Source organism: Calidris pugnax, unplaced genomic scaffold (assembly GCF_001431845.1).
Source record: "Calidris pugnax isolate Ruff unplaced genomic scaffold, ASM143184v1 scaffold182, whole genome shotgun sequence".
NCBI classification, from domain to species: Eukaryota; Metazoa; Chordata; class Aves; order Charadriiformes; family Scolopacidae; genus Calidris; species Calidris pugnax.
Window position 1 is genome coordinate 525,353 of NW_015090968.1, and position 15,363 is coordinate 540,715.

General features: G+C 42.5%; 1 long non-coding RNA gene across 1 annotated transcript; it reads left to right on the forward strand.

The window, feature by feature from the left end:
• The first annotated feature begins 8,527 nt into the window (after positions 1-8,527).
• Positions 8,528-13,052, forward strand: LOC106894149. Its single transcript, XR_001413224.1, has 2 exons — positions 8,528-9,452; positions 9,547-13,052. It is a non-coding gene; the product is annotated as an uncharacterized LOC106894149 (long non-coding RNA).
• Positions 13,053-15,363: the final 2,311 nt, after the last annotated feature.

Consider the following 15,363-nt stretch of genomic DNA (forward strand, 5'->3'; position numbering starts at 1 on the left):
AAGGGGTGCGTGATGAAGATAATCGCAACACGTGTCCATGAATTTACAAGCCCAACACTGTAATTACTAATTCTGTAGTATAACAATGCAGAATGTGGGAAGAATTGTCTAAATACACAATAAGCCATTTAATTTTGCTAAGTGTAGCAATTAGACTAGCTCGCGTGAAGCCCGTGCTCTCAGCAGAAAGCCAAATGGAGTAAGTGGCAAACAGCCACGTATATACCAGAGACATTATGTTATGAAATCCTCCCTTGATTGTTTATAAAACTATGTCTTTTCATTACGGCATTGAACCCATTCCTCTTTATTCTGATTAAAAAAAAAAAAAGAAAAAAAAAAAAAAGATATAGTGCAAAATGAGAACAGATTCTTTAAAATCTGGGAATTAAAAAAGCCTGCAACAGATTACTGTAATTCACATCTAGTGATTTTTTGAAACAAAGTCCGTCATCATTTTCACTTGGCTGCAAATCGCTGAGTGATCTGTTTCCGAGATGATTTCTCACATCTGGTACGAGCAGATTTCCTTACAGGAGAGATGGGGTTGACCCCGTAAAGCCTTGCTCACGCAAGGTTAGGAGAATAGAGTCACTGATCTGCCCATCATTTGCAAAGCCTTTCTTACCATGCGAGGGGTCCCCTGGTACCATTTGTGTTACCATAGTGACCTCACTGCGGGTGTTTGGGGGGATTTCTTCGTAGTTACACTGGTATGAATAAGAGAAGATCAGGCTTCTGGCCTTGAGCGAGTAACTGCGTGAATTCAGACCCCAGCAGTGAAAGTCTTCACTTCCCAGCTCCTAACTGAAGTCAGCTGGAGATCTGCTTCATACCAAAACCCCCTGGATGTCACTCGCCTCAACCAGAAATACATATTCTAAACTTAGCACTAACCCAGCATGAATCACAGCGTTTCTTCTTCTTTCCTTTTTATTTCAAACCTTTAAGAAAATATCCATTTTGACCGAGTTGCCGTCTTATCATCCTTTCAGGGAGACTTTGAAAAATGTCTATGAAACCAGTCATTTCCCATGATCCTTACAAAAGCCAATTGCTCGTCGGTGCATCCATTAAAATGAACTTTTTCTAAACACATAGGCTTGGCTCTGAATGCTTAGCATCTAATTCTTACTACAAAAGCCAGTTGCTGGTCGGTGCATCCATTAAAATGAACTTTTTCTAAACACATAGGCTTGGCTCTGAATGCTTAGCATCTAATTCTTATGCAGAGGATCCTATACACCCATTAGTAAGCCATGTGCCTACTCTGAATCCTGGAGCAAAGAGTAATAGGCTTGGCTCTGAATGCTTAGCATCTAATTCTTATGCAGAGGATCCTATACACCCATTAGTAAGCCATGTGCCTACTCTGAATCCTGGAGCAAAGAGTATCGGTATGTGAGATGCAGGGGAAAAAGTCCTATTCAGCACATTTTTGGGGTGATTTGCAGGATCTAGAGAGGTAAGAGAAAAGCTCGTGTATAATTACAACAGAGTTAAGGATGTTGAATTCATTGACAGAGATTTACACGAAACTCTGAGATAAGTGGCCAACTAGTAGAAAGATCAAATCTCAACCTCCACGTGCGAGGCACCGTAAAATAAAAACAGCCAAGAAGTTTGGAAACATAACCAAAACTCTTCCTCTCCAGGAATGGTTGGGATAAACTTAAAAATGGAATGGGTTTGTCAATGTAACTAGATGCTATGTTCAGAGAAACATAGACATGAGTGCTTTGGATGCAAACATTCCCTGCGTCCGCAGATTTCAGCCTCCTATTTCAGAGATCTTCAGAAGCAATCGCTTCTGGATCGTACTCCTGGGTGTGCTGTAGCTCTCCTAGCAGCTTTTCTATCCAAGGAATCTGTTCTGCTGTAGGGAAGACCACATCCTTTTAACAAAACATTGGATTTGTGTGTTGGGGTTTTCTCTTTTTTACAATGAGCTAAACCTCACAAAAGCATTTCTAGTGTGAAAGAGGTGTGTCCCCTCAGCCAACTTGTGTGTAAAATGCACTGCAAAACACAAGTTCACCAACAAGTGATTTCCTCGTGGTAAAAATGCTGCTAGTTGAACGCCTAGAAGAGCCTTCCCAGATGAATACAGTGCCAAGGCAAGATGGAGGCTGCGTTTGGGGGCTACAAGCCCGCTCAGCCCAAGGCCTGGGCACAGTCCAGTGCTCTCTCCCCCACCTCACCCACCAAAGAGCCCACAGAGAGGGAAACCATGTCACGGGCTGGGCAAAAGCCACAATACAGGGTGATCAGATATTGGCCAGGCTGCAGCACACACGCAGAGATCAGGGCAGGCACGTCAGGGGCCTCAGGGCTAATACTGTGATCCTCCAATCTGCACTGACCGGGAGCTCCTCAACTTTTTATTCTAAAGGTTGAAGCACCTAAAACGTGGCTCTTGGACTCGGTCAGAAACACCTCGGTGTTTGCAGCCCAGAGTAGCTCAGCTCCTATTTCCCACCTAAGCCCGCCAGGATCCCCCGAGCAGGTATTCTTTTGCCCGTCTTACCTGAAGGACTCGGGTCCTCTGGGGTGCTATCAGACGGAGCTTTGCACAGAAATACCCCCGGCTGCTTTTCCAGCAGTAGCTGTGTGGTAAGCAGAGACCAAGGGGAGGCCAGGCTCAGCTATCTCTTCAGCTAGCAGTGATCCATAGCTCTAGCTACTATCTCTCAGGGGAAGGCTATAGGGCTGCAGGCTGCTGAGGAGAAGGGCATGCTCCCTCCCTCCCTCGTATTTCGAGGCTGTGCTTCCTCTTTGTGGAAAACTGAAAGGTTATCCTGTGGGATGTAGACATACTTCTAGTATTTTGATGTATTGGGTCCCTTTAGTGCTGTAGGGACTCTGAAGATGTTGTGCACGTCCGGTGCCATCGCCCGTGTCCAGCCAGAGTAATGTCTCCAGGACAAAAATCAGGGCAGATGCAAAACCACTCTGCTCACCTTCCAGCCTGACCACGAGCTGTACCATCATGGTTAGCACTGTGACAACGCCTGAATCTCTACACGCTGCCTTGAATCAGGTCTGTTACTGCACTGTGTGCGACTGTGGCCACGTTTCCCCTGGTTTCTCCTTGGAGCTCAGGCAGACTTTGTGTGCGCGCCAGAGCTGCACCACAGAGCTTTTCCTCAGCCCGTGGTGCACTCCCTTGGCCACCCCAGTTCTTTTGCCAAACAAAGACCAGTTCGGGCTGAGCAAAGGGCAAAGGGGCTGCACGCTGTCGGGTGAAACACGTGGAGTAGAAGTGGTTCCTCTGGATGGTGTGTTTAAATCAGAGTTGAGTGCAAATTGGCTAGGTTATGGCAAATGCAAGAAGTTCCGTGCCCACAGTTCAGAGCATGCTATAAAGAGTTCTCTTTGTGAAAGTGTTCATTTGCTCATAATAAAAATAATAGGATCATGTCTCATACTTGGGAGCAAATTTACAGTATCAAATACATTACTATATATATATATATATACACGTGTATATATATGTGTGTGTGTGTATACACATGACAACAAGTCCTGAGATTCTATTAGGATTTAATCTTCCCATTCATTTAAATTCTAAGCCTAAAAAAAAAGCATCAGGAGCATCATCACCAAGGGTAATTAAGGGATAGCTGAAAAAGAAAAGAACATTATTGGAAAACACATTCCAGTCATTATTTGAGACAGCTTTGCAATGTATTATGCCAGTATGTTAATGAAAAGTTGTGGAGGAAATATGTTTGATGCTATATTTCATCATCTTAAATATTTTGGTAAAAGAATAGAGTGGGGAAGAAAAAAAAGATTTGTACAAAAAAAAATAAGGATTTATCACGTTTAGTTAATCAAGGGAAAAAAACATATGGGCAAACAGCAAAGGGATCGATTAAATGTCTGTTTCATTTAATGTTGGTTGTATTTGTTTCACTGAATGTCAGTAGTTTATGAAGGAAATAACCTGCAATAATTAGGACAGTTTACTTGAATTTTGACTGAAGAACACTGAAAAGTGTTTGTTATCCAACACATATGCAGTTGCCTGACACATGCTGTCAGAAGGAAAGATTTAGTAGTTCCTGGATTATGTACTGAAGATAAATTTCAAATGTATGTATTTGAAAACAATACCCCTGTCAATTTAAACGTACCATGAATACACAGTAGCTATTTCTGAAATTTTAATTACTAATGCTTTTTTCAGTATGCATTCTGCATTATTATCTGTGTATCCCAGATTGTTTCTTAGACAATATTTGATAAGAATGAATATTAAGCTTTATGAAGGTGAGGAAAAGTTTGCCAGCCAGTGAAGACACTTGCTGCATTGGAGCTCAAGTGTTATGTCTTGAGTTCCTGACCTGAGTCATCATTCAGCATTAAGGACAGCGTTCGAAAAACATAGTAACTTTCCAACAAGATCTGATTTACGGACCAATAGGTCTAAAATTGTTGCGGTGATTGGGTCAGACAGTGGCAGTAGCTACAGAGGGAAAGTTCAGATGTAGTTACGACTGACTCCCAACATCATTCCCTGCATTCTCCTTTTGGGATGCACGTAGCCTTCCTCTTGCCCAGCATCCGCACGTGCTGTGGTCGGTCCCAGCTCTGGCACCACGGGAGATGAAAAGGAAGACAAAGTAGGCAGCTCCTTTCCAGCTCCCCCTGGGTTATCGGGCTGGCCCGCAGGAGATATTTCACTGAGACCACTTGAGCCATCAGTGAGGCTGCCACACCGATCTGGGCAGGATTTAGCCTTTAGGCAGCACTGTGTGGACAATGAAAAATCTCCCTTTGTCAGCAGAGAGGGCAGCTGCCACTATTTATAGTCGCCAAGTGCCAGCGTGTCGTCATGTATTTGTGGCTGGTATCGATTCCTCCTTTTTTATTTTATTGGAACAGCTTGGAACTCGTCAGGCTTTGCTTAGGTTGATTTGCAGCTAATTAATTCAACAGACATTTTTAATCTTGCAAATTTGTGACTTGTAATACAGTAATCAAGCTCCCGTGAGCAAACATTAATCAGTTCGGGGGGAGAAAAAAGCCCGCCGTTGTTAGCTGTGTTCAGCCTGGTGCCCACACTGGAAAGAGAGATCCAGAAGAAATGCAACATTAGTAAATTCATGCTAGCTAAGCTTTCATCATTCATCTTATGAATCATTCATCCGTTTGATTTGGTTTGTACATGCTGTATTCAAAAGAGGATTGCTGGGATAGAGGCAGCTCTAGTTACTGGCAATGGGGCACCGGCCAAATTTCTTCCTGGTCACTTATTTCCTTATCAACCAAGAAGTCACTCTACCCAGCAGCAGTGCAATTTCATTTCTGAGATGACTGTGCTGGTTGTGAAGCAGTTTATCCTGGAGAAATGACTGTAACAAAGCACATACTGCATTTAGCCACAACACTAAGAACTGGGTGAATGAGTGGAGGAAATATTTTATTCGTTGCTGTTAACTTACAGGTGGATTTTAGCTACTGAGAAGTGAGGCAGAAGGGAAAAAAAGAAATCTGATGTTGCCTATAGTGAATGTGATCTCCGAATAAAGAAAGGCTTGTTGACAGCAAAGCATTTAAGTCCTTTCATAAGCAGGAAGGATGTAGGTTAGTACACAATTTATAAAAATCAGTCAGAACGAGTGGGTGGTTTAATATTTAACCTAACTCTGGTACTTGGAGGAATTCAGTTGCAATATCACAGGCTTGGCTGTACCTCCAACTCCCGACACAGATTTTTCAAGCAGGGTGCTGTCACAGCCCCCTTCCCATCCGTACATAATCCCTACATACTTTTTATGGTGGAAACATCCCCACTGGTGACCTTAACAGGGAGGCCAGAGATCAAAAAGACACCAAAGCAAAGAAAAGATTTCCGTGGTCGGGATTAAGAGATGTTCATGAAACACTGTGGAAGAGCTGCCCCTGCTGTTTCAGTGGATAAAGGGAGGAGCAGAGTCTTTTAACAGCAAAAAAAAAACCAACCCCAGCCAACCAACAAACCTTAATGCCAAAATACTCTTTATGGTGCAATTACTCTCTCCTCTAGGAAAGATGTTGGCTGAGAAAGTTCTAGATACATTGCAAACTAACTGGAACATACAGGGGGACAGTGAAAGATACTCTTTAGATATGACTTCGTTGCTATTGACAGGAGTTGTTTATTAGCAATAAGATATAAAGGTGTCTCAAACTAAGGCCTGGGAGACAAGGATTTTGTATGGCTATTATGCCAGTGATTGTTAAATTTAGAAATCATAGATCTTTATAATAGATTATAGGTCAAAAAACTTTTTTTTTTTTTTTAATTATTTTCTTTTCAGAGGATAAATCTCAGATGGCTTCCACAGAGATTTAAAATAGGCTCAGAAAATGGGCTTTTCTGTGTATGGAATATTATAGGCTTGGTGTTGTTCAAGTGCTTGTGTATTTTTTCATGCTCTCATTTTCTCATGCCGTACGTCTGTAAGCAAACAGTGGATTTGTAAGTCCATATTCCTTTAGTGCTGGTAGTTCTTACATCAACTTGATCCTACGCAGCTGAGGAGCACGTACTGGGGAGGTGGGGAGGGGGAGTGGTGTACATTTGTAAAGGTAAAAAAAAATGGAGAATATAAGTAGACATTATGATAAAAACCTTATTGTAATAAGGGAACGGCTGTGAATCTTTAGAGTAGGTGAGCCCTCATCGTATTTGTTCATGCTCAGGTATTCTGTCACTCAGCTTATCATGCAAATCACTGCTGAAGGACCTTCGACCATATTATAAATTATCAATTTTTGCTTGTTTAGAAGCAGGAACGGTATCACCCTGATTTCAGCAGAAATCACTATGGAGGCATCCACAGCCTCATTCAGGATCTGTAAGCGTAGCATGTCATAACAGGTCTGTTTTCTTCAAAGATTTACTCAAAGATGTTTGCAAAATTTATTAGCTACTGTTCTGATTTTTTCCTCGCTTCTGTTCTTCTCCTGTGCTCGTGAGTCTCATATGCAAACCCCACTGATGAGAGATGACAGCGCTCAGGTTACCCAACAGACTTTCTTTTCTCATGTCACAGTACAAAATTCAGAAATTCCTTTGCATAACAGCTGGCTATTGGAATAATCCCTATAGTTAGAGAAGGAAAAACAAGCTACAGATGTAAATACTGAAGTAATTTTATCAAGTGCAAAGCAGGAACATTTTTAAAGATAGCTGTCGTATTTTGCTGCTCAACTCATCTTACTTCATCATTCCAAATCTTTGGTATATGCCCATAGCAACCTAGAAGTGGATATCTTTTGTTTCTGAGATGATTTCTGACTCACAGAACAGCCACTGAGGATCAGGTTGGATTAGCAAGCAGAGACGCGCCATCCCACTGCAGTTCTTCTTTAACAGGACTGCAGTTCCTTTAAATCAATTCCCATTGATTCTCAAGGGCAGAAGCTGTCCCCTGTGTGATTTGTTCTTCTTGAGGGGACAGATACTTTGCCGTGTATTCTTTGAGTTGTGTATTATTAACAAGCTAATGTTTATTCTAACAAACGAGCATCACTGTATTTCCCTGCAGGTGCCATTCTGCATATAAGGCTGTCTCACCAGTGGAAGCTGGCTCTGTTCTTCTTCCCATGCTTGCTTACTTGCCTCTTTAATCAACTGCTAACATAATAATTGTTATTTCTCATGCTGCAGAGCCATGCAGAACCCAGTTTGACTTCTGGATTTGACCCGTGGCATCAGCAAATGGGAGAGTCATCTTCCTACTGTAAGCTGAGTGCATTGGAAATGGTACCACTGGGATGCAATAAACACAGTTCCTTACCATGCTGATTTTATAGTAATTTTCCAGAGTAGAGCTGTGCTTTATAACTTTGTGCAGCTCCCCGTAGTCTTCTTGTATTAAAAAAAAAAAAAAAGGCAAAGGAGATGATAGAAAATAAAACCAACTTTAATTGTTCTTCCTCACCATACATTGTTCTCTTGAAATCTGTGATGTGCAAGGAGCATGTCAGTTAGTTCACATTGGACATTCCAAATGGATTCCTACAAGACCTATTAATAAACCCAGTAGTAATTTAAAAGAGCATATTCTCCAGTCATTACAGCAAAATGTGTACTCAGATAAGGCTAACTAATTGGTGCATGCTTCCACCCTTCATGTCTTGAGACACAGGACTCGAAGTTTGTTTTCAGACTGACTGGTGAATTTGATTTGTTTTGGGGAGATGTGTGCAAAAGTATTTCTAGGTTATGAGTAAAACTGGTGAGCCTTACAAAGCAATATCATGTGAGGCAAATGAAGGCTAACTAATTTGTGCATGCTTCCACCCTTCATATCTTGAGACACAGGACTTGAATTTTGTTTTCAGACTGACTGGTGAATTTGATTTGTTTTGGGGAGATGTGTGCAAAAGTATTTCTAGGTTATGAGTAAAACTGGTGAGCCTTACAAAGCAATTTCATGTGAGGCAAATGATCCTAAAAGATAGACTCGAGAACAGTTGTGCTTACAAAGCCTTCTTAAATGATCTACAGCTAAGCAAAAAAAACCAACAAACATAAAACCCAGACAAAACAACAATCCAAAAAGACACTTGTAAAGGACCAATAGAGAAATTTTGCCTGGTGAACACATCAATAACTCATACTTACACCAGCATTCTGGACAGAAGCATTTATTATACTGGGATTTGCTTTGAATACAGGCAGTTTATAATCATAAAGGGCTTCCCTGAAGGTCCACCATAGCAAATGGATGACTTTCTTTTGGCTTTAATGGAGTCCAATGAGCCCCAGGAGTAAGCACTTGGGCATTTTGCTTTTAAATTTCACAATGCCTCTCTAAGTGAAATTTATTTCTAAGGAATCTCTTTAATAACTATTTTACAGCTTACTTGAACTTTACTGTCAAGTGAAACTGTCAGTCATTGTGCAGCCAATACTGATTAGGCTAAGTCAAGGAAAATGTCTGAGGAAGGAACATCAGGATTTGTATTAAAAAGCAGTCCATTGGAAATAATACTAAAGCATTTCTAGTTCCTCAAATTCTTCCAGTCACTGGATGAAGCCATGATACCTGGCTGCATTCCAGGAAAAATTAAAATAGCTGTTTAAATTTTCAGATGGTTTATGAATCTTTTAATTATATTTTAATATTTTCTGTGAAAAAAAAAGTAGAGCCTTTGGGGCAGCAGGGAAAAAAGTGGACAAGTTGGTGCAGTGAAATTTTATCCTAAGCTCAGGCAAGAGTCCTCCTGCATTCCCCACCAGCCTGCCACCCCAGCCCTCCGTGATACTTGCCTCTCATGCTTTTACCACTGAAAATGGATCTAGGATTCAGATCCTGACAAATCTCATCTCAGTCTTTAGTGCTGGGTCACAGAGAGAGGGGACAGAGGCACCTTGGTGGCGCAAGGGCAGGATCCTGCAGGTGCAGGCAGATCTTTTCTTCCAGTTTCTCCAGTGGCTACCACTGACACAGGTGAACTGGTGACAGGGAGAGGGACTGCGGTGGCGTGAGGGCAGGATCCAGCAAGTGCGGGCAGATCCTCTTCCAGTTTCTCCAGTGGCTACAGGTGAACTGGTGACAGGGAGAGGGACTGCTGCTTCTTGGGGTGGAGGCTGCCTTGTGAGCACTGGGAGTTGGCGATGTCATTTGTAGAGTGCCTCTGTGAAAAGGAAAGTGGGTGAATAAAAGTTGTGATGGAGTGAGGAGGATGCCTGCATAGGTCAAATACTCCCCAAGCACAGGAACACAAAGGTGGATGCTGAGCCTGTAGAGGTTAGTGCTGAGATCACAAACCAGCTTGTCAGCTGGTGCAACGCAGTCCTCAAAGATGCGGTTTGTGGTTTTCTGTCCTTTGCAAACCAACATGCATAGGGAAAAACAAAAGATGATTTACTTTACTGTTGTTCCACATGAAGAAGAAGGTTTCCACATCCTTTTCAAGGATGCGCCTTTCAGCATCTTTGTGTTCCACAAAATAAGGCCTGAAAAATGCTTCTCTCCCTTTCAAAATTAGAATATCTTTTTTTTTGCTTAGGTTTACGTAAAACTATAAAGCCTTGACTTCTCTGAGAACCTGAGATTCTCGCAGGCTCACTCCTTCCCCCACCAAAAAATCTGAGCAACTGAGCAGGAACTCCTGCTGAACACTTTGGGGAAAGCTGCAGTACCGTGCCAAGAAATCTCACACTCCAGTTTTCTAGTTTTCCGTTTAGTTCTGTGGCAAGCACAGGTAAAATTAAAGGCCAGGATGTGCAGGATGTGCAAGTCTAATTGGCACTGCCACCGTAGGTTCAGCACACTGTCAATGTCAGTAACTCCACATTTTGGGCTGCCAGAGATGAAGTTGGTCAAAACATCACTTTTTGAAATTAATAATCAAAATGCAGGGAGCATAGAAAGGTAAAATTAAGGAAAAAAAAATAATAATAAAAAAGAAGTTTCAGGATTTCCTTGTTTAATAGAAAACAAAAATGAAAGAAGGCACAAATAAATTTTTCTCTTTCATAAGTTGTATGTAAGCCACGTGCACACACTTCAGAAGTATAAACCTTATGTTTTCACAGGCCAATCAAAAAAAAAAAAACACCAAAACCATCTCAGTTTGTGATGTTCCCTGCTGTGATTTCTTCAAGTGAGGTGCCTAGTGCAGAATTCGTGATACCAAATTGCGTGTACCCATGTTGTGACCATCAGCAGGGGGGTCTCACAGCAGGTCTCAAAGGAGCCAGCACATTCACGTTCACAACACGTTCAGTAATGGGGTGTATTAGCTGGTTGCTGCTGAAGGCAGAAACATGTTTCCAAACTCGTGTGTCTCTTAGAAGCAGGCTTTTTTTTTTTTTTTGTGAAATTCATTCCCAGAGCCTGAAGTCTCTTCTTGCACCTGCACACTCAAGTTGCACACTTCTGTAGAGAAAGCTGCTGGCTTCTCTTCCTAGGAAGGGATGGAGGGGAAAGCTGGAGCTCCTCTGTGCCAGGGGCTGTGAGCTGGAGCTCTGGGACCATGCATGATGCAAGCTCAAGTACTGGCTTGTCCTGAGTGGGCTCAAGCCAACATTTTCTTGGAGACTGTCCTGTCTGCAGGAGGGGGAACACCATCCCTCTTGCCAGACAAGAAGAGGTCACCGTGTGGGTTGAAATACAATGGCGATGGGTGTGGGCTGGAAGGCCCAAGAGGACTCTGTGGTCCAAGATGGAGGCTGATTGTCTCTTTGTGGACTGCTCAATGTGCAGGGCCTCTGCCTGGGCTGGATGTGCAACGCAGGCTTCTGCAGGAACATAGAATCATAGAATGGTTTGGGTTGGAAGGGACCTTAAAGATCACCTAGTTTCAACCCCCCTGCCATGGGCAGGACACCTCCCACCAGACCAGGTTGTTCAAAGCCCCTTCCAGCCTGGCCTTGAACACTTCCAGGGATGGGGCAGCCATGACTTCCCTGGGCAAGCATCACATAGGGGACCCCTCCCCACGTGGGCGCATCCCGCATTGGTCCAGGTGTGTGGGTACATCCCAGGCAGGCTCCCAGGACATCTATCTGAGCAGTCCCTGGGAGGTGTAGGAACAGGAGCCCTGGCTCTGTGACTCTCAAGTGGCCTCGGTGGAAGATGGATGTGTAGAAGTTCACCCAAGCTGAGATGGTGGTGCTTCCAGGCACATGTGCTGGTGCATCTTCAGAAACTCACAGGGTATTTCTGCCTTCCAGGAGCTGCAATCCCAGAGGCAGACCAGATCTCATGTGATGCCAGATAAAAAGTAAATGACTTCCTAAAAAAATAAAAAGCCTGTAAAAAAAAATGCACATGCCAATACTTGAAATTCAAATTCCAGTAGTATATTCTATGTTCATTCCTATGTTATTGTTACTAAAATCATTTTCTTCTTTTTTTTTTTACAGAAATCGTAACGTTTCCTGCTTTAAGTTATTGCATGGTATGAAATTAATTTCAAATGAGTGGATTTTTACTGTATATGTCCTGGGTTTGGCTTTTCCGTTATTTTTCATAAATACATTTTACATCTAACTACCTCAGCTGCCTTTTGTTTTATTTTTGGCGCATATGAAGTCATGCACTTTCTATATCTGGGGATTTGGGGGGAGGAATTATTTTCATTTTGAATAACCAGGTTCAAAGCCATGTTGATCAATTTATAGAGGAGTTCAATTTAACAAGACACAATTATTGACAGTTGCGAAACATACATTTTATTTTTAGGTTCTGTTGGGGTATAGTTTAAAAAAAACACCATAAGCTGCTTATTAATTTGCCTTAAAAAATGTGTGCTCTTTCCTATTCAAGTTGTGTTATTTAACTCTTCTCTTGTACACAATTTATGTGACAAAGACTAGCGTAACAGTTGGCAGATAAACGGCAAATTAAACAGAAAGGACCAATAGTTTCTCAGTTCTCTGTTGTAAACTGTTGCATTATACACTGATTGTGCTAAAATAATTGTTACTGTGCTTATACTCCTTAGTCACCGTTGCGGAAATAAAGTGATGGAAGATCACATTTGTGTCTATGGAACAGTGTAGATATCCCCCCCAGTACAAGCACAGTGACTTGAGGTGAATGATAATCATTGCAGAACTTGTGCTTTGACTTGTAAACATTGTAAAAATGTATTTGGTATTTTATTTGAAATGAAGAATCAAAATAGTTATTACAAAAAAAAAAAAAGGAATCTTCCTGTAAATATATATATTCTGAATCCATGTATACAAACATTCCTTTAGAGTTCAGATTGTGAAGAGTGTCTTTATTGGCTAGAGACCGCTGCCTCCCGCGGCAGAGGTTACATGTGCTATAGTAAAGAACACAGTGTGTGAAGTATTTGATGTACTGCAGTACCATAGTTCTTTTGGTCTGTTAAGTAAGTTGCAATTTGTGATGAAATGAAGTTGAAAGTAGTGCTTCATACTAACAAATTTCCTTGGTTACAACTTGATTTTTCTTGTAAAACTTAAAAGGAAAACTTGAAAATTTTATATATTTGGATTTTGTAGATTTTTTTTATTTTATTGCAACACAAGGTACCAAAATCATTAAATAAAGTACACTGTGGTCATTTTACCATGGCTCTAGAGTCTTCTTTTAAAACTCTTTTATCCTGGTGGATCAGCAAAAGGTTGTTAACTGTTGAGCTTCTGAAATTATTTCCAAACAAGACACAAGTTGGCCCAGCTTGGGGCAGATGATCTCCAGAGATCCTTTCCACCATAAACTATTCTGTGATTCTAGGCAGTGTTGTCAAAGGGACTCCCATCCCCAAGCACAGAGGTGATGCTCCCAGGCTGGGAGTTCATCTTGGGACATGGGCAGCCTTACAGGTGTTGACCCAGCAGGGACCCCCAGGAAGCCACCAGATACCCCAACAGGCATCTTGCCCAGAGCAGCAGACCAGGGTGCTCTGGCCACCGTGGGTGAAGCCCCGATGGCTGTCTTGAAGAGAGACATCCATAAAAGCTGTCCTTGCACAGGGAGTCAGTCAGCAGGTCCTCCTGGCTTCTTGGCGCCTCAGAGCCAAAGTGTTCTCCAAGATGGGACCACGCTCCTCAGCTGCTCCCCTGGATGGTCCATGGCACCAAGGAGGGGAGAAGCAAGAAGAGCCTGATTCTGCTGTTGGAAAGGGAGATTTCCAGGCTCTGCTCTCAGGGCTGTTGGTGGAGTACAGAAACCCAGGATTCCTCCATCACCTGAGAAGAGCCCTGCTCAGAGGGGACAGAAAAAGGTGCTTAGTTGCTTTTATCCCCTCATCAGACTCCTGAAGGCATTGCTGTTCAATAAGCCCCATTGAGCAATGGAGAGGGAGAGCTGAGCCTCACCCCAGTCTTATCCTGAGTCCAATAATTAGGAAAAACTCCAGGGAAGATGCAGTTCCTCCTTGATCTTACTGTGTTCAAACCCTCTCAGGTTAAGGAGGGTTCTTATCCTGAGTCCAATAATTAGGAAAAACTCCAGGGAAGATGCAGTTCCTCCTTGATCTTACTGTGTTCAAACCCTCTCAGGTTAAGGAGGGTTCTTATCCTGAGTCCAATAATTAGGAAAAACTCCAGGGAAGATGCAGTTCCTCCTTGATCTTACTGTGTTCAAACCCTCTTAGGTTAAGGAGGGTTCAGTTTCTCCTACATCTGCCTCCTGGGCAAGTGCTTTAATCATTAAACTATTACACAAGTTGTTGCTGTCTTTGGCAGCATCTCCAGTGGCCTTAATAGCCCTCTTGGACTTCATTGCCACATTTGTGTGTTTAATGTCACCCCAAGCAGCACCCAAAGTTTGTGCAACGAAGGCCAGCGCCCAGATCTCTCAGCCTTTCTGCCCCACTCCTTAGACGCTGCTTCTTGGCGTCCCTTGGGTGACCATGAAAGGGAGATGAGGGGAAAACAACCCACCAAACAACTAAAGAACTAGTGGAAGTTCAAAGAGAGGAAAGAATACATATCTATAACTTGGGAAAGTGAATGTGACTGCAAGAGGGGATGATATGTGACAGATTCTTCGAGGTCTTCTTTTTCCATGTATCTTGTTATTTGGCAAAGAGTATGGAGGGAGTAGTTTGTTATTGGCAAAGCATAATGGAGGGAGCATCAGCCCAGCAGCACTACTGGTAGCTGTCTTAATTCAAACGAGTCCTAAATCCTCAGTCTCTGTAACCCTGAGACTCCCCACCAAAGGCTCAGAAACCAAAAGGCAAGTAATAGAAACATAGTGCTAAATTTCTTACCCCATCACATGAACCAGGGGGCAGAAGATGTCAAAGACGCAGTCTTGAGCACTGGAAATTCATTTGATGACACCTCGTAAACAACAAGTAATTGGTGAGGTGAAACAGCAAGTTGATCTTATAGTAATTTTAAATTTCCTGTGTCTGTAAAGACTATGGCAGCCCAGGTTTGGAATTTGAAACAACTCATGAAACTCCAAAGGTCATTTAGATACTGACCTGACTTCATTTTTAACACCTGGGTCTAGTAGGGCTCTGGCAGTAGTCACTGTTAGTAGTTCCTCTATATCTCCGCTTGCATTGGCCCTACTTTATTCCACCTGTGAGCTTAGTGCACCCTTCTGCCATACCTGTGGATCCACTGTTAGAATAAAACCAATGGAGATTCTCTTCCCCGGGCCAGTGTGAGACAAGAGGCACCACGATCAGCCCCAGTTTAGCCACCCTCTGCAAACCAGCTATTTCACAACTTGTAGTTACATGACAGTAAGAGGGAACATCTGGAGGCTCCTTCAGACTGAACGAGCAGCATTATGCAACTCAGCCCTTCCTTATTGCACGTTTGCCCCTACTGATCTTTTTCTTAATTTTTTTTTTTCTCATCTGATGATTTTGTAACACTTCCAAGATTCTCCCTTTAAGGCATTTTCTTTTTGTGCT